We start from the raw sequence: 21,410 nt of genomic DNA, 5'->3' as shown, positions 1-21,410 counted from the left end.
ACAAATTTGTCAAAGTAATTAACTTAAAATGACATTCTCATATGAAAGTCAACCCCCCACCCGTTATACGCCATCCTATCTTTGATTAAAGTTTAGGAATAACAAGATAGATGGCCTACCAGTAAACTTCAGAGACTTTAAACGTGCCTCGTGCCATTTACTTAAAAGGCTATCTATTCTGAACTTTATAGTCTATTATCTGAAGCCCATAAATACTCAATTTATCTGAGAGCACACAATAACTTTCTTCCCATCATCGATCATAGCGAGAGAAATATATATGTATATGTATAGCGGGGGCTGTAATAACTGAACCTCTCAGTGTTAAAATTACCATCTCAAAATAATAATTGTTTAGAACTATTTATTACAATTACTTTAAAAATTTTATATACAAGGTAAGTCTTAAATAAGTGAAAATATTTTCAGGGGTATATTTCGACCCCATATGAGGTTTTTTTCGCTAAAAAAAGATGTTGAAAATCGTGCATTTTCTTTTAAATTTACCTGTATATTTTTCAAAAACTTTTTAGAACTGCCTGTTCACCGCAAATTTTCCCACGATATAATGTCTTAATCCTTTGAATAAGAAGCCTAAGGAAGGAGCATATCAAAAATCTTAGGTACACCGCGATGGGCCTCAAATATGGCCGACTTAAATTCCGGTTTATCAGTGTCGTTCTAATTTTATTTAAAAAATGTAAAACTATGATGTAGGGTAGACGTGGGGTAGACTCAATAATTTGTTGTTTTATTTTACGTTGTGAATAAATGTTGGTTAGTTATTAAAATTGTTATAAAAATATATAATTCTAATAAAAAATAGATAAGTTATAATAAGTATTTATTAACACAAACATCCGATACGGTACTGAAGCAGGTAAGTCAAATTAACGTATCTAAATTCTTTGACATCTAATCTTTGACAAGTAATAAATAAAAGCTAAAATGGCAAGAAAAAAAAAGCTAAATATATAATTTAGTTAATTTAAGTGAATTTCATAAATGATCGGTTTACTACACGTATGTATATTATATAGTCACTTACTAGCGAAAAGTTGTTCCATTATTTCACTCAATTTTTGCCGAGATCTACCGCACGCTACACAACCAACTATTTTAGAGTCTTTTTCGATAAATCGCGATAGTGTCACTGTTAATTTAAGTTCTGCCACAATTTCCATCTAGATTTACTACCTTTATACAACTATCAGTAGTAGAATAAATAATAAATAACATAAAATAAGCTCCGTAAAGACTGACAAATCCACAAAATTTCAAATCAAATTCAAATGTGTCAAATGAATCGTCAAACAGAACTGTCAAGGATCCCCACCCTAGAGAGCTTTTATGGTGGCTTTTCCGCCCACCATGCATGAATACATGGATAGCATTATGCTCCTTCCTTAGTCTTCTTATTCAAAGGTCTTAATCTCTGATATTACCATAGTTACGACTTTACTCTATGGTTACGGCAATAAAAGGGATGCAAATACAAAAAAAAAATACGGTGGCTCTCAAAATTTTCTCAAAAAAAAATATTTTTTTTTAAAATTTTTAATCTTAAATAACTGGGTTATTTTGGACTTATCTGAAAAATGGTAAAGAGGAAATATGTTTCTTTTATCGAGATCTACCAGCCCTGAAAATACAGGGTGGCGCACCTCATTCGCCTCGGTTGATTATACGAAAACGGAAAGATATAGAAACAAAATATTTTATGGGTATATGTGGGGAGTCAATGTGCATAATTTAAAATTATTTTGAAATACACAGGGTGTCTCAGAACTAAGGTCCATACCAAAGTTATATTTTTTCTTATGGAACACCCGGTATTTTATTTCATTTTTGGATTTTTGGGCCCAGAAAAAGACATTTATTTTCAAGGGTTAAACATATTTGAAATCATTGGTTTTTCAGATATTTAAAGATATTTAAATATGCATGCTACAAGAGAATTGATTATAAATACCCTCTACATTACTTTTTAGAATTAATTCTTGTGCTGAGTTTAAAGGCAAAGTAATAAACTTTACTGAAATATGTTTGGTTTGGTTTGAATATGTTATTGCTTCCTTAAATTTATACAGGGGCACCAATTTCTTCACCTACAACAGGTTTCTGCCTAATAGGTTTTTTATAAACTACACTACCAATTCTGCGAAATAGGAAATAGGATAAGTAGTTTTTCAAAGGAACGCTTATCAGGAAGATACCTATTTGGATATCTTTCAGCATTAGCTCTTGAGGCTAAGAAATAATTTTCCTCACAAAACAAAATCACTAGTAACATATCCATTTGTTCCACCAGCAGATATGGTTTTATTTTTCTTCATAAAATAAAGGACTTATTAAACTATTGTGGGTAAATTTTAGTAAACTGTTTAAATAATAATGTCCATACACCAATGTCGATTTTGAAAATAGTTACTAACTGTCACTAGAAAATTGCCATGGCAATACCAGCCATTTTGATTGCAATTTCATTTAAAAATCGCTTTTTATTCAAAATCTGAGATAGATAGGTATAGGAAACCTAATATAGTTTGAAAGAGCATTTGATTCTGCTTCGATTTATTTAAAAAAATACAGGGTGTTACATTTGAAATAACTAAGTTTTTATGTAAAATAAATCCGTAAAATAGGTCACTAATTTTTGGTACCCCTGTATAATTTTAAGGAAACAATAACATTTTTCCGTAAAGATTATTTCTTTACCTTTAAACTCAGCACAAGAATTAATTCTGAAAAGTAATGTACAGGGTGATGAAAATCAGTTCTCTTGTAGCATGCATATTTAAATATATTTAAATATCTCCAAAACCAATGATTTTAAACATATTTACCCCTTACAATATATGCCTTTTTTTGGGCCCAAGAATCCAAAAATGAAATAAAATACCGGGCGTTTCCTAAGAAAAAATATAACTTTGGTATGAATCTTAGTTCTGAGACACCCTGTATATTTAAAAATAATTTTAAATTGTGCACATTGCCTCCCTACATATCCCCATAAAATATCTTGTTTCTACATCTTTCCGTTTTTGTATAATCAACCGAGGTGAATGAGGTGCGCCACCCTGTATTTGCACTTATTAAGCGTCACCCTGTATATTTAAACGTATTTTCAATATATTCTTTCTAAAATCTTTCTAAATCTGAAAAAGTGTGGTTTAGACCAGTAGAAAAAGAAACAAAATATCTCCTTTTTTGTCAGTTTTTAGGCAACTACAAAAACTTGACAATTTTGTACGCATTTTTTACGCAACTATAAAAACTTGATACGCCATCTAGCGCACTAGGAAATTACTATCTCAATTAATAGATCGTTTGAGGTCGTATATGTCAGTTGACTGGGGCTGGTTAATACTTAATAACGGTCAGTGATACTGCCAAACATATTTAAACTCAAGAGATACAATTGTTTACCTTTTTCCGAAAACATTTGCCAGATTTACCTGTATATTGGTATTAGTATTTGATTAAATATCACAACCAATTATTAAGTAATAAATAATTTCGTTATATTTCTATAATATATCAAGTACATTAATTTGCTAACGTCAATTTTTTCATTTAATGCTTAACTGCTTAACTATTTTAAATTTTATAATGGAATAAAAATATCATGATCGTGTTTCTTTTAATAATAAAAAGCAGTTTGGCAACGTCAGTTTTAGAAATATGCCGGCGTAAAAACGGATTTCGAGGATGAATGAAAATTCCTAGATTCTCCTGTTGCGATGTTGCTATGCCGCCGATCAAGCTCCGTATTCTTTATTTGCAGTATTATAGTATTTTTGCGTTATTTTGTGGACTTCTGTGGACATTAATTTGAAAATATGATGCATTCATGTATTGTGTACAAAAGAGTGTATCATTTAACTCCAAATTTAACTTTTCACCGGTAAATAAAAATAAGTAGGGTTAGGTATATTATGATATCCTCTTCTCTGTAGATCAGAGGCGGACCTAGACATAAAAAATAGCAGATTTCTAAATTATATTTATTTTTAGATTTATTTTTTAAATTGTATATTTATTAATTTATTATGTTTTTTAAATTATATATTTATTAATTAAATTATTTGTAGAAAAAAGGTACATGGTACGTACTAATTACTAATAACTTAATAACAATTTCTGTTTTCCTTTTAAGAAAGGGTATTGAATAAGTATAATCTAGGTACCCACTTGGGTTTGACAAATCATTACTTACCTTTTGTGAAAATTTTATTGGGGTCAGTTGGGGTGTAATGATAAAAATGGAATTTTGCGGCCTTACTTTTTTGTTGCCGTTACAATTTAATACGGCTTTTGTTTTAAATTTTGGTTGCTATAATGTAAATGGACATCTTTTGACATACATATAATTAATGTACTTATTACATGAATTTTATGACTACTACATTTTGTTGTATTTTTACATTTTATTGTATTGAAATTCTTTGCACATGCACTTTTTATTATTTATAAACAATATGAATTTTCCTTTGTAAACCAGAGAAAAAAAAAACTAAATATTTTTTAAGACTAAGGGAAGAACCGTTTACTAAACAATCGCCATTTTATTTTATTTGTGATTTTCTAAAATTATCGCTGGACTTTTCTGATGACTGTATTATAATATCAAATAATTTTGTTTAGATTTGTAATAATTTCATTTAATGACATTCATTTATCGAATTTTAACTACAGAACAGACTCCCTATTTGTTCTTATTGTTTTACTACGTTGACCATGATCATTCGACTAGGCAAGTGCATTATTTTAAAATTCTTCAACACCGAACAGCTAACTTCCAAAAATATTTCAGTTTCATAGCGCTACATTTGTGGAATAATATTTCTAATAACTTTAAATTTCAATCCTTTACAGATTATAAAAAACAAATTAAAAATCATTTACTAAATTCATAACAATAAATTATTTAAAAAATTATAATTTCTTCGACTGATTTGTGAGGTTCTTGTTCTTCTGATATGCCCGTCATTGGTTGCTGTTCCGGTTACACTGTTTCGTTATGCCTCTCTGCTTATCTCCGCTCATCCCTGATAAAATTACATTTTCACTTTTTTTTATCTAATTTTTTTTTTTTAATTCTGTTTACTTTTTTAATTTAATTTATTTCTATTTTGTTTTAGGGGTCGCACCACTCTGGTACTTTGTGTCATTGTATCGGTTTTTTAATCGCGGTGCGATCCCTTTAGACACACATTTTAGTAGTTGTAAAATTCATATAGGTATATAATAAATATACATATAATAATAAAGTTTTTATCAAAAATATGTGAAGTCTACAAATATTAGTTTTTGGTAAAATATTATGTTACTAGGTTAAAATAACTATTTTATTTTGTTATTGCTAATAGAGAGAGTCTCATTCACTGGAGATGAACAAGGTTTGGAACAAGATATTGAAACTGCATTTACTAATACACCCAAAATTTGATATTTTATTTAATAAAATAAAGTAGAGAACGCTTATTGATTTTTTAATCGTTATTCTTATGTGAAAAGCCATGTTATAATAAAAAATTATGCCGGTTTTTATTTATTTTGCTATCCTTCCACAACTTATTTTTTTCCTATTAATATCCTCCCTCAACTTTTTACAATGCGACAAATATGTAAGTGTTATTATTCTTTTTTTAAATTTAATAAACAATTATTTTAATTTCCTTAAAATACTGTCGGTCGATCGGCACGCCACTGGAAATTGACCTCAACCGTCTAATCTTTGTAAACAAATACATTGTTGCCGTTGCGCCGATACCCTATTCCCTTCTTTGTCCGTTCTTTCTAGTACTCGTTGATTTTCGCAAACCAATGTGTGATGAAGGTTTAGAGCGTTTTATGAATGGATCGTTGTATCTCCCGAGTTTAAATATCTTTGGATACTGCTGACCGAAACGTTGTGTAAACAAAAATAAATAAAGACAATAGTCCGAAATTGTTTTAGTTTTGATACCAAATCATTGTCCAGTACATTCAAAGTAATAATAAATTTATTTCTATTTGTTAAGTTATGCTAATTCAAATAGAAATAATGATATTATGAGGAATTGTTAAAATATTTTTTTATTGATTTTAATATTTATATATTAGCTTGTTTATGATAATTTTAAATATTGACTTCAACAATTCGGATATATTTTATTTTATATCGAAATATCAATACATAATTAGCATATTTTCATCACTTCAATGAGCTCGAAGCAAAATTGAATGCAATTAAAATATATTTGCCCGTAACACTAATTGGTTAATTTAGTCCGGCAAAATACCGCGTGCTTATGTACATAATTAACCGAAAAGTAAATTAGTTGTTAAAATTGAGAACAATTCCCATTTGTTTTATATATTATTACTAATATACTGACACAATAAAATATTTTATTAAGCTTTTCAATAATTTATAAACGCATCGTTTGCGTTTCCATTATTATGTATTGTTGTTGCTATATACCCTCGTTATATTGACAAATATCAATAAATATCAATGTTTTTAATACTAAATATTTACTGAAGATTACTTATTGACCAGATTTTGTATTTCAATAATAAAAATTGTACTACCTTATACAGAGCGTCCAAAACTTTATATTAAATAATTACTAGCTTTAAACGAAAATAACTTATATAAATTTAAATGGAACGCCTTGCATATTTTCGGTGAATCAGATGCAAATTTTAATTGTCTATGAAATTGTATCATATCATTTTTTACCTATCTCTTCAAGTTTTTGTAGAAAATCCATTTTCTTATGATTTAGACCGCATTTATCAATATACCCATGGAATATTGACATTTTAGATTATTTTTAAAGATGTAACAAATTTTCAAAGAGTATCAGTTAAGCTAATAAACCTTTTTAGATAAGTAATAACACGCCGACCGGTTGCTCAATTACGATAGCGAATATACTTTTGTATAGTTTTATTTATAATATTAAATATTTCGGCATGACATATACGAGAAACAATACCCTAGTTGATGTAAGAGACTACAATAATGAAATCACAACAGAAATTTTAGGAGCAGTGAATAAACGGCACGATAACTGTAAAAAAATTACCTCATAACCTAAACGCAAAAATTACCATAAAATATGCATTCAAAGATACTTTTCACACCAATTAAAAAAAATACGGTTCCAGGCTTAACTTGTATCTGTAAACTCCCATTTTAGCCCAACTCTAGATTCTAAGAAATTTCTCGTATACGTAAAATATTAAGAAATAACGATACTGGCAATTTATCTTGAGGCAAAAGCATTTGTTAGCCATTTTATTTTTCCATTTTGCTGCTTGTTTCTCGTGTCGATGGCAATAATCCATTAAATATATCAAACTAATGCACATTGCATGTTTGCCCGTTGCGCGATGCGATTTTAAAGCATTTCCGAACCAGTTCGCAGACAATAGATAAAAACCAAGGCTTTAGCAGTCGCATCGTTCTAAGCTTAGCTGAGCGAGAAACAATAGCCTTGGATTTAAACTTCTGTAAGCTATAACCCGTCCCCACAGATATTTATTGTTTTGATTACTTGTTTTTACAGCGATATCGACCTAGGGATATTAAGAAATTAAATAACTGAGTCAATAATTCTAATATAATTTTAACTGTTGGGAGGTCTATACCTTACACCTACTTTTTAAAAAAGTTTGGGTTTCTCGCCATTTGAAAAGAAATTACCAAATAAAGTTTTATCTTTTTATCTCCTCCCGTCCTCAGAAGCTAAACAAAGAACTTACTAAGCTTCATAGAATAGTTCAAGATTGATGAATTCAATTCATTTTTCTATAGAGGTAAATTATTTAGTTCAATTATTTTGATTCCAGAAATACGTAGTAGTAATATGTACGCAAAATATTGGTAAAATCTATACAGGGTCTCAAAAAATAGTATATCTAACTTCGTTGGGTGATTCTACAGATAAAAATAAAACAAAAAGTTCTTATGAACCTAAATATGCCCTAAAATGCCTACCGAAGAAGTTACAGCAGTCAGAAAGTTACACCACATAGAAAGGGTAAATAATATAATTAGTTATTTTTAAGAACATTGGTAAACCTTTTTTTTTAATTTAGTACTCTTATACACATTCTAATATCAAATCGAATGGCCGTAGTGTAAAATTCTGTAACAGCCTTGAAAAAGCACTTTCAGTTATGGTATAGAGTACTACTGCTAGTATTTTTTATCCTTATAGATAAAGTAATTTCAACAAATGACATAAAAAGCTAGGCATTTTTTACGTAAGAAAGAGCGCTCTTCTTTTAGTTCGCTACGGTGCCGGTGACCGACAGCATCATTATCAGCAGTTTTAATAATCTGCTGATTGAAATTGTATGTAGAGTGGGCATCAACAACACACGTTATCGTCGAGAATTACTGGTAATTACAAGCCAACACTCAACGCAAGGATCATCATCGATGAACATCCGATGATGATTTATGAACAGGTGTTCAATCGAATTCGAGGCGCCTCTCGTTTCTATCACGATTTTATATATTCGAGGTCGATGAAGAGTTCAACCATGTACTCACGCTCAATACTCCAACTCATGGTCTCATCCGGCCAAAACGACCGCATTCCACCACAGGACAGTCTCCAGCTCACTTGTTCTTAGGACGAGACCTCCGCACTCGCCTCAATCTAACGAGACCTGATGATACATCAACGAAAGTGTTAGAAAGACAACCAGCTGATATGCAATCCACCTTTCGCATCTTGGAAGATGGATAAAGCGTGTATTTTCCATCTGGAAACCAGAAGCTCGACAAATGGCTCCCTGGGACAATTTCTAAACGAATAGGTGATCTCCACTATGAAATCAACTATCAAGATAAACAAATAAGAACATTTCAAAGACCAATAGAGGTACCAACAAATGATCGTCAACGCCATATTCGATTTTATGAAGAAACACTCATCCCTACCTGTAATACCTGAAAAATTGTTAAGTTCATGTCACAAGTTTAGTTTTAAATAACTTATAATTTTGAAATTGTATTTTAAATAAAAGTAAGAGTTTTAGTGCACTTTATATATCGATAAACCCCCCAAGAAACATAACAGAGAAGATAGTTATTTGACTGAAATAATAAATTTGAGAAATTTTTATTTTTTTAAATTAATCATAAATTTTTCTCCGAAAAAATGATGAAATAGTGTCTGTTGAATTTTTGGCACAAAAACATTTCAAATTTATGATTTCAGTATAACTATTTATTTAGTCAACATATTTAATTTATGTATGACAGGTAATGACAATTTCCATTCCAAATATCTCAAGAACCATTCCTCGTAGCGATTTTTACCCTTATTAGATCTTTTTTATGTAATAACTGTCGTAAATGTATGTCTTTTTACTTAGTAGTTTTATACAGGTGCGGACGAAAAGTTTTTTGTCTTCAAACCAGTTAAAAAATATGTAGGTTCCTCTACAAGTAGGAGTCATATTGACATGATTATCAAATTTCTCCGAAAGTAAGCATTTTGGGATGTACATTTTATTTTTATCTGGAGAATATGCTTCCAAAGTTTCCGGAATACAGTTCGGGCCACCCTGTATATAAACTGTTCTTGGTAGTTGTATATACAGGGGGTCTTAAATAAGTGCAAATACTATCAGAGCTGGTAGATCTCGATAAAAGAAACATATTTTCTCTTTACCGTTTTTCAAATAAGTCCAAAAAAAAATATGTTTTGCTTAAATTTTGAGAACCAACGGATCTTTTCTGGATTTTCTTTCTTGTAAAATTACTCTACTACCTATGTTGCTATATTATCAAGGAATTATGTTTTATAACTAAAAATTAAAAAAAAAATAATTTGTATTTCAAAAAATTCCAAAATTTCAAAATTTTTTGTTCGCGAAAAAAACATCATAATCATGTTTCTGGGATCGAAATATACTACCCCTAAAAATATTTGCACCTATTTAAGACTCACCCTGTAGATATTTTAAATGGTTTTTTATTTGTGATTTTTTGCTTCGACAATGGAAAAAAAACATATGCACTAATTTCAACTCAGCCTGTATATAAAATTCGTCCTACTTTCAGATAATATCAACTCTGTATTTAATTTTCTTGCGCTTTTGGATCTACACGTCGATCAATCACTGTAGCAAAATTCAACTTCAGTTATTTTTTTCTCTCCCGACTGGAAGAATATCGGAAAGCGATTTATCATATACGTTTCCAGATGGTCAGACTGTCATCACCTATATTATATATTATTGTCACCAGCCAACAACCCAAATGTTTTTCTGGATTATTAAATATTAATTTTTTAAAGATTTATTGACGAAAATGTCATTAAACCAAAAACTGAATATCAAAAATTAAACTGTTTTCGACGCCTTTAATCACTCGATAGATCGACCTAACAATTTTCAAGTGATGAAACAGGACTAAACCTTCATTAGCATCTGGACAGGTTTGCCTAATCAATTAGATAATCTTGTTAGGTTGGGCTTAGAGCCCTGGCTTCAGTATCGCATTGTGTTGAGTTGAGGACTATTTTGGAAATTGGATTCCATAATATTGGGATAACAGTATTTCGATACCAAATTGCAAAACATGTTTGTAAATATTTTTTGTTATCATAAACTTTTTTAATTTATCTTTATAATTTTTTTCATTTATTGGTTTTACTTATTTAGTAATTCAAAAATAGGTATAAAAAAGGGCGCCAAGCAGGGTTCAAATTTAGACATATTTATAAAAAAATAATGTGTTAATCAGATCCAATAATATTATGAAAAGTGGACAAAAAAAATCTATAAATACTGTTTATTTCTCGAAGCAAGTAGTGACATTATACCATCATCAAAATTAAGTAATTATTCAGTAAAACCTTTGGCTCGTCGGCATACTGCAGCAATAAACAGGATCAAGTCCATTTAGCGTGTGTCGCAATTTTCACACCTTAAAAAATTAGTTTTTTTATAGCTATAGCAACTGCAGCGACTATGAAAAAAGCTGTGTGATTTTTATAGAAAATAAGGGCACCTGTAATTCATTTGAGAATGTTATAAATTGCTAAAAGAGGTTTCAAATCTCTTGGATTTCTATTAATATTATATAAATTTTATTAAAAATTGAACTAAAATTGTTAGTATCATTATAAACAATTCAAATTCAAAAATTGTATCAGTCAAATTCCCTCATTTAAGGTGAATATTAAAGTAAATATAAATACAGCTCATTCTAAGCTCTACTTATCTTTAAGAAAAATTTAAATCATTGTTGCATTTGGGCCTTAATGCCATTTCGAATGAACAATAGTATTAATAATGTACATTATAATAATAATAAATTTTATATCATAGTGTGTATTAAAACTACTAAAACACTTTTAAATTGGTATTATATTAACAACTTTTGTTTTTTAATCCAAAAAAAGTTACCAATTTTCTCAATCAAAATATTTGTGGTCCTGAAAAGGACCTTCGTTTTCCCATGTTTGTCAAGGTAGGTAATGGGTAAACGGCAAAAAACAGGATAATGAAATTTAAAAAAATTCAAAAATTGTTCAAAAGTGCCTCCCTCTTACATTAAACAATAACCCAAACGATCATAAAATCCCCTTCTCACATTGGATAACATATCAGGGGTGACAGTGTCAAAGGCAATAAATATTTTCTGCCTTAACTGCTCCAAGTTTTGAATTTCTTCATGGCCGTAAATTTTAGATTGTATGTACCCCCATAAAAAGAAATCATTCACCGAGAAGTTAGGTAAAATTAAACGTCAGTCTAAACAAAACTGTCATTTTTGAAAACTTGTCAAAATTTGGACACACGCTAAATGGACTTGATTTTCCTGTCTCGAAGTCTGTGGACTTTTCTGTATAATCTCACAGTAATTTAATTAAAAAATTAATTTATTTAACAAAATTTAATTAAAGATGTGACAAAATAGTTACATTTCTATTGGTTCTATCGGACTTTTTTCGACTATATAAATCTTTATTTTTTGTAAACTTTAATGCATAAAATATTTTCAATCTAATAAATAATTTAATGATGTAAATAAGAGGAAATTTCTCACATGGGTTGTCAAATTCTATAGTTTTCATTATATCAAACAGCCTCTGAATGTTTTCTTCAGTGCAAAACTCATCAAAATTTAATATAAATAATTTTTCCAGCCTGTAAATAAAATGAACAAATTTTTCCACTTTCATGATCAAAAGCTTTTAAATGGGTAAATAATTGAGTAACAATGGGTAAATAATTATTATTATAATTATAATTATTAATAGTTATCCAGAGATTCGGATTCTTTTGCTAATTTTAGACAAATATCACATTGATGTATTTGAAGACCCTTTTTAATGATGTAGTCAAACATAATTAAAGGCATTTTGAGTTGAAAACATTTCTCAGAGGCTGTTTGATATAATGAAAACTATAAAATTTGACCACCCATGTGAGAAATTTCCTCTTATTTACATCATTAAATGATTTATTAGATTGAAAATATTTGATGTATTAAAGTTTACAAATAAAGATTTATATAGTCGAAAAAAGTCCGATAGAACCAATAGAAAGGTAACTATTTTGTCACATTTTTAATTAAATTTTGTTAAATAAATTAATTTTTTATACTATAAATATCTTTTTTTTTTCCTTATAAATAAACACATTTGCATCCCATTTTAAATAAGATATATAAATTACCAAAACTTAGAAATAACAGTTCAAAAGTTCAACAAAAATCCTACACGCGTTTTTAAAAAGAAACATATAACCACGCACTATGTCATTCCAGCAAGTGAATACGACACAGCATAGGTTTCCGGACTAAACGACTGGTGTATTTACACCACTCAATAGGCGTGTCGGGTTTGCCGAGCGGTTTCCGATGCAGTCGCTTTCTTTCGCATCTGTTATAGGTAATTTGTGAGCTAAAAGTTTAATTGGTATCAAGTATAGTTCTTAGCAGATACGTCTATATAGATTCAAATTGAAAAAAAAATCCTATTTACCATTTCACCGTAAAATGAACAGGGAAGCCAATATTTGTAGAGTTCAAAATTTGCATGGCATTTCCTTTATTTTCAATGATGATGTACCACCCGGTATGATAATTCTTTGTCGTAAAACATAATTATCTAGCAATGGCTCTTCCACATTGTCGATTCTTTTTTATAAGGTTGTAAAATTACTAATTAATGAAATAATTCAAAATTCATTAGAGACTTGTTTACGAGCCTGTTTTAATAAACAGGACCGACTGTAAAACAGTGGAAAAACCCCAGGGATGCTCCGCCATTAATAATGGAGCTACATTTAGACATACGGATTTATTTATTAGCACGCCCGAATTTATTATTAATAATTTTAGAAACAAAAACATGGTGTAGACGAGTATGTTTAAATTTAGTACAGGCAAAAACAGGGCGGTATTTATGTCATATAATATCTGCTTATATTTGTAGGGGTAATAAAGCTTCGAATTAAAAATAGTATTACAGTCAGTAAGACTCTTTATTGTTTTGAAATAAAATAGAATCACACAAGGTTTTTTTGAGGATGGCAAAATATTTCAATGCATAGAAAATAAGAAAAGTAAAGGTTTTTTTTGCTGCCAGGGCTAATCTGGACGGGGCCTACTTTGTTTACGCGGAATCCGAACCGCGGTCCTCGGCCATATCATGGCCAATGGCCTACCGACTTGGCAAGTGTCTAAATCGACTCTTACTCACGAAATATCCGATCTCATCCGGCCTCGAACCGGCGTGAATGAGCAGTGTGTGTCAATAGATTTTACATTTTTGCCTTTTTTTGGACAACAGCACGATACAGAGTATCGAACCGGTCACCCGTCCATCCACTAGTATCGCCTTACGTCGCTTAATTTCGGTGTTCTAATGGGAGCCGTTGTTTCGCCGTAGCTGAGCTGTTGCCCTATAGAAAATAAGAGTAACCACAAGATTAATTTGTTTTGCCCCAAGATACAGGGTGACTCACGGCTATGGTACGTTAGACGCTTTTGGAGAAACGCTGCCGCTGATGAGATTTTTTTGAAAATTTGGATTTTTGTATAAATACATCTGCTCAGTGTTTCCAAATAATTTTCAGCGTTGTAGTGTTGCCGCTTCTTACTAAAAGCGGTAGCATCTTAGTTGTTTTAAATGGAACACCTGGTTCTAAATGGAACACCTTTTACGTCAATGTGCAATAATCAATCATCACACAAAACTCAAAACTTATGTAACCACCAAACACAGTTCTCAGACGACCGCCTATACCTGTTTGACAAATATGACGTGATAATCATATATATTATATCATGTAATAACAAATATGACGTGATATAATAAAAAATGTTTGCTGTGCTTGCCGATAAATCATATTATTTTTTCTAGTTATCTAAAATAGGGAATTTTAGCATTACTGGGATAAATAATTCAAGGTTTTTTATCTATTATATAATAGATAAGTATAGGGAAAATTCTGAATACTATACATTTGCAATTAAATCATAAAAATATAGTTTTTATGTGGAACCCTCGGTTAGTGAGCACGACAGGCACTTTTCCGGTTTTTCTTATTATAGTTGAAGACAATAAAAGTAAGGTTATAACCGTTAATTGAAGAAACAAGAAGATGCGCAGTCTTATGAGCGATTTCGTGGCACAAAACCTGTCCGAGATGTAGCTGGCGTTATCGTTAGCCTGTCCGAGAATTCCAAGATTTAGTTTAGCTTTGCGCCGCTGCGCGCTGATAGTCGTTTACAGAGCAGCGGATAAAGAATACTATACCGTAGTTCTGCTTTCAGTCGACAGAGTGAGTGGTTAGCGGAGACAGTCTTGCCCGAACTTACTGGTTAATGCGTAGATTTACGGATTTTGGGTACAGTACGTTAATAATACAGATTTTTTATCATTAAACAATTTAGTATAATATTATATGATTAAATAAAGAATGGCGTCAGATTTGGTTTGGAAATGAAGATCGCTGTTATTTCATATGTAAAATATTATGGTAAATGTCAATAATCGTCATTTCCCAGCCAAGTAAACGACTTTTTTTGATCATACGAAATATTCAGTACCTACATAAGAATTTTCATTTTTGTTGTTTATTCTATGCTTAACACGAATAAATATTCAATACATATTCGCGCAGTTTTTATCTAAAGATATTTTGTGGGGAAGCTCCTGGTCAGATGCTGGGGGGAATCCCCCCTAGCACTTGGCTTGGTCTAAGAAGCATCTCACTCATCGTCTTGTCCTTGACTGTAGTGTCGTGGCCAGGGAATTGTACCAAGACATATAACGATACCGGGCGGGGCTACGGACAACCTCAACCTTGGGGCACCGGGGGGCACCCCATTATATTTTACCCCTTACTTCTACATGCGGGGCTCTGTAGAAGTGGACCGACTGTCCCTAGCGACTCATAGGAACACTATGAGATCTGGTAATAATAGTAATAAAAACATCACCGGTGAAGCTGTGGGGAAACCCCCTAGCGACACTGGGAATAGTAACAATGAAAGTTCCAAGGGGCCAAACCCAAAGAGAACTACAGGAGAGGTGGCTGACACTTGCGTGAGACCATCCTCCGCAAGTGGCATACAAGCTACCACCTCCTCCAAGGGTCGGGAGCCTACCTCCTACCTCTAAACACAACAGGCGACACAAGCTACCGTTTCGTCTACCCGGCCTGGGTCGTAGCTCCTCGGCTGTGATGGAGACGGGTCTCCGTAGGAAGTCCTGGGACTGTATGATGAGTTATAACTAAAGAAAGGAGGACACAATAGATCTCTAAGGTCGCAGAGATTAACCCCCCTCCCACTTATTCTAAATTCTAAATTCTAATTACATATTTTAATATGGCAATATTGTCGCTTTCAGATCCACACCATCTTCGGTATGCCTTCGCTGGCCCAATCAGAGAAAATAAGTGTTTTATGCGTTGATCGCAGAACGATTGGTATCTTCACCGTACAGTACTTGAGACGTAAGGGAAACTAAATCAGCCTTGTCACGAATTCGCCCATTAGGTTGTGTATCTTTCCAATTCTTTCAATGAAGGATTTAATGAATAATCATTAAAAACTATCTTGCTTTTATAAACAATTGCCATTAAAATTTAACCTTTAAAAGATTTATTAAAAAATAATTAATTATTAACAAAGCCATTATTTTCCTTTATTTATTTTATTATAATATATTTTTGAAATAGTTTGATAAGCGACAAAATTTCAGAGAAGTTTATTAAAAATCGAACATTTTAATATATTAACTGGCACACGGTGGGCTTGCCTTTTATTAAAATCGGTTTATATAACCGGAATATATAGTGCCGTAAAATTATATTGTCCTAAAAATTCTAATCACACTATATTCATTATAATATAACGTTATTACAACGGCGGCTATACCGCGACTACAAGGTGTCCCATGTTCGTGTGCTTTGTGGGGTTTCTCGTTTATGAATACAGATACAAAGATGCGGTTTTCATATCACTGTGCTACTTTTTTTTTATTAAACTAAAGATGCCACACACAGATGTCTACTAGCCTTCTTGGTTTCTAAAATATAAAAAGGAGAAAACTGAATTCCGTAGCGTATTTTACTTAGAAACCAGTGACGTAACTAGTTTTTCACTGGGAGCTGTCATTTCCGAAGTATGATCTAAATTTTATTTTTTTTTAAATGAGACACTTTTATATTTGTTTTTTATGAGCTATTTAAAAATATAATATATTCCATAGGTACTTATTTTCAGAAACAACATAAAAAATGCATTTTTTAACTTTTTAACATAAATAAACCTTAAAAAGTGTCTTATTATTTTATCTAGTTTAATTTAACCAAGCAATTTTACTTTCCATTGTGTTATCGTTGGTTGAAAGAATTGGGAAGATACGCTTAGGTTGGGCAAATTCGTGACAAGGGTGATTTGATTTCTCCTTAAGTTTCAAGTGCAGTACGGTGGCGACACCAATCGCTCAGCGGCCAACGCATAAAACACTTATTTTCTTTTTTATAGTGTGGATCTGCAAGCGACAGTGTTGCTATATTAAAATGTGTAATATCTTTAATACGTTTGACGAAAATATCTTTGGATGAAAAACCCCGTTTATGTTTTGAAAATTTATTCATGTTAAACATTAAACAACAAAAGTAAAAATTCTTTTATAGGTACTGAATATGTCGTAAGATCGAAAAAGACGTTTAGTTGGCTTGGAATTGACGATTATTGGCATTTACATAATGTTTTACGTATGAAATAGCAACAATTTTCAATTCCAAGCCAACTCTGACGTCGTTCTTTATTTAATCATATAATATTATATTAAATTGTTTGATGATATAAATAGTATTATAAACGTACTGTACGCAAAATCCGTAAATCTACGGATTAATCAGTAGTTTTGGCAACACTGTCTCCAGCAACCACTCACTCTGTCGACTGAAAGCAGAACTGCAGTACAGTATTCTTTTCCCGCTGCGTTGCAAACGACTATCAGCGCGTAGCGGCGCATAGCTAAACTAAATCTCGGAATTATCGGACAGACTGGTAACGCCAGCTACATCTCGGACACTAGCGTAGAGTAAATAGCCAATAACCAAAATTTGACGTTTAATAAATTATTCGATTATTTTGATTACCTTTATTAAATCGGCCGCCTATGTTAAAAAGTTAAATAACACATTCGTTTATCTTGTTTATGAAAATAATAAGTATAATAGAGCATGTTATATTTTTGGAAAGCTCATAACAAGACAAAATAAAAATATAATATACATGGTCTCATTAAAAAAAAATGGGCCATATTTCAAGAATGACAGCTCGCAGCAAAAATCTAGTTAAGCCACTGTATTCTACGTGAAAAACGCTATGGGACTCAGTCTTCCCCTTTTCGATAAGTTATAGGATAATCGAGATACAGAGAAGGTCCAAAAATGCAACATTTTTTCAATTTCATCCTGTATCTTAAGAACAAAGAGGGCTACAGTGATGTCAAAACCGCATCTTTGTAGCTCTATTCGTAAACGAGAAACCTTGAAAAACAAAGATAAATGGGACACCCTGTATATTTAAAACATTATACAACGTGCGCGTACATTAAAATTTAAGTGCCCCGTCAAAACCGATTGTTTTCATACGTGAGATTATGTCGTTCTGTGTTAAATTTAAAATATTGATTTGCCAAAACGATGGTAGATGGTTGGTGAAAAGTTTTTTTTTGGTAATCCGTTGGAGATTTAGAGACAGGCTCCAAAAAATAATTGTATTTAAATTTTAACAAACAGAACAGGAGGAATTTGTGGGATTTAAATATTTAAGCGCCGTGTTTTTATTGGAAAATTTAGAATGGGGGATTTTATTTTTGGACGGGGTGTTTGTTCTTGTTAGTACAAAGCAGAAATTGTAATTTTGTATTTTCAAATAAAAAACACACCTACGATACATGGGATTTTTAATCTATGATGTAGAAGAGCAAAACGAGAAGAGTAAAAATACTACTACGCTTACCTCGAGATCTCTACTACCAGAAATCAACAGAAGAATTAAGTTAGCATGGAGTACTTATAGAAGAAACTCCACAGACTGCCAATTTATCTAAAGAAGAAAACATTCGACCAATGTGTACTACCACTTATAACCTATGCATTCGAAATCTGGACACTTAAAACCGACATTATAAGCAAAATTGCAGGTCGCACAACGCTCAATGGATTGAAATATGCAGGGAATAACTAAGAAAGACCATAAAAGAATAGAGTAAAGATGACCGATAACCCAGGTAATAGACGCCCATCCATAGAATCAAATCCCTCAAGTGTCAATGTATAAGACACCTGGCCAGAAGGACGGACAATAGATAAACCACAAAAATTACGACATGGTACCTACGAACAATTAAAAGGCCTAGAAGAAGACCGAACCTGAGATGGGGCCATAATACTAGGAAATTAGTAGGGATAGCTTGGGTCCGCATAGCCAACAATAGAAAACAATGAGCCCAACTACAACGAGAGTATCTAATTATGTGAGAGAGGCTACGCCATAATTGTGGAAATTGTTGAATAAGCTGAAAATGATGTTGACTTAAGTTAAGTGTATAATAAATTATTAGTTTTTAGTTAAAAACTAACTTAAAATGAACTATAATTTATTATACAGTCTCAGGGCTTTGACAAAAGCCAGTTTATGAGAAGGTTTTACAAAGGTTACTCCTCCATTTCCGATATTAATCGTATTAAAGTTGATGGTCGTCTTGGTGCAGTCAGTGATGAGGGGTTCCGGTGTTTCTCCATTTTCTCCATTATATCTGCATTTGTAGTTTTTTCTCAATCTACTGAGATGTTCATTGAGAAGAGAGTGTCCTGTTAAATCTCCCGTGACAATCTGATGGTTGTTCTTACCATCTTTGAAATTGAAAAATGATGATTATGATAATGATTACCTTAGAGTAAGGGTTAAAATATCAACAGATGTACAAGAAGCTTTCTATATCTTAAGGTGTGCATGGAACATATCATTATGAGCACTATTATACCCAAAACTCCACCTATTTGACTGGTAAATATATGAAAAAAATGGATTAGTAATAGTAATCATCAGATTATTAAAACTATTGTCTTTGACTGACTCCTCCATATCTTCAAATATGAATGGAAAACATACCATCGAGAACACTGCTATAGAATGAAATTAAAAATTGGCTTATTGGACTTTCCAACTACTTTTTCTTCAAAATATGAAGAAGATATATTAAAAGTATTAAATTAAACAGCCCTGGTTGAATGCCAGAGGCAAAGGATAGAAGGTAATGAAAAAACAAACGACATAGCTATAAAAGAAATGGGAATTCTTCAGCGGTCTAAGACACTTAAAAGAAATAAAATATTAGTTTCCTTAATTTAAGTAAGAACAATCTTCGGATTGCAACGGTGTTTTTAACAGGACACTGTCTCCTCCATAAACACCTCAGTAGATTTAAGCTAAGAAACGACAGCGTATGCAGATTCCTATGTATTTAGATGTACTGATTATGACACTACATAATTTGAATTTATTTCTTCCTTGATACGAGTATATTCAGATTAAAAAAGATAAACATTCGCCCGTTTATTATTCTTCGAAATATTTGAAACCAAGTTAAATATTTATGTTGGATGTAAAGCTTATTCGCGAGAATAAATTCAACATTTGTATGTATCCAAAAATCAACATTCACGCGTATATTCGAAAATGCAAACTGGCTTTCAAATACAAAAGTTTCAGCCGGCAAAAAGTGAAGGAATACGAAAACCGATAAGAAAACTTTTTCATTACTTTTCATCGTAGTTAGTGGAAGAAATATCGAAGTTTTTAAAGTTTCTTATCCAATGGTACAAGAAAATTCTAATCAAAAACAGAATTTCTTTTTTTTTACTTTACGTTGTTTTTTTTTCTTCACCTCAAATTGGGTATATTTGTTTCTTTATATGCTGTTAAAAGTGATTCATACAAAAGCATACTTATTCAAAAAATGTCTCGTTAAGGTGTCGATACACAGTCGGAAAAGCCTGGAAAAATATCAATCAATATTTTGGAGCATTTTCACCAGAAATAAAGAAGAATAACCATGAATACATAGTATCTATATGTATATTAGTCATAACCTATGCATGCAAAACCTGGACGGAAGGAAGCTGAATGTCGCACAACGGTCAATAGAACGAAATATGCTGGGAATAACCAAGAGATACCTTAAAAGAATAGAGTGGATACGACAAGAGACCAAGGTAATAGATGTAATCCACGGAGTCAAATCCCTCAAATGAAAATGGGCAAGACACCTGGCAAGATAAACAGACAACAGATAGACCACAAAAATTACAGCATGTTACCCACGAGGAATTAAGAGACTAATTATGAAGACTGAACCTGAGATGGGACCATGATATTAGGAAATTAGGTTATTAGGGATAACTTGGGCCCGCATAGCCAACAATAAACAACAATGGGTTTAACTACAAAGAAAGTATGTAAGGGAAGCTACACCATAATTGGAAATGGTTGAATAAGCTAAAAATGATGCTCATTCGTCAATAGCTGGTGTTGTAGGAATACCAAACTCGGTACCATATACAGCTTCAAAGTTGGTTATTAGGAGCTACATGAAAGGCTTTAATGGATTAATTGAACTGGAACCTATAGAACCTATCAATGGATTAATTGAACTGGATCAATGGATTAATTGAACTGGAACCTAGAACCAATCAATTAAAAAAGACCACAATATGTCCGCTTATTGATAACACAGTTAGCAATAGCTACAATTATGTAAGAAATCATACGTTTTAAATTTGAAAAGATGTTAAATTTAGTTGATCTGGGGTCAAATTGTTTCATCGGTGTGTCACTATTGTACACCTTA

The sequence above is a fragment of the Sitophilus oryzae genome, unplaced genomic scaffold (assembly GCF_002938485.1).
Source record: "Sitophilus oryzae breed Bouriz unplaced genomic scaffold, Soryzae_2.0 scaffold_172_pilon_pilon, whole genome shotgun sequence".
NCBI classification, from domain to species: Eukaryota; Metazoa; Arthropoda; class Insecta; order Coleoptera; family Curculionidae; genus Sitophilus; species Sitophilus oryzae.
Note: the sequence above shows the minus strand (reverse complement) of the source record.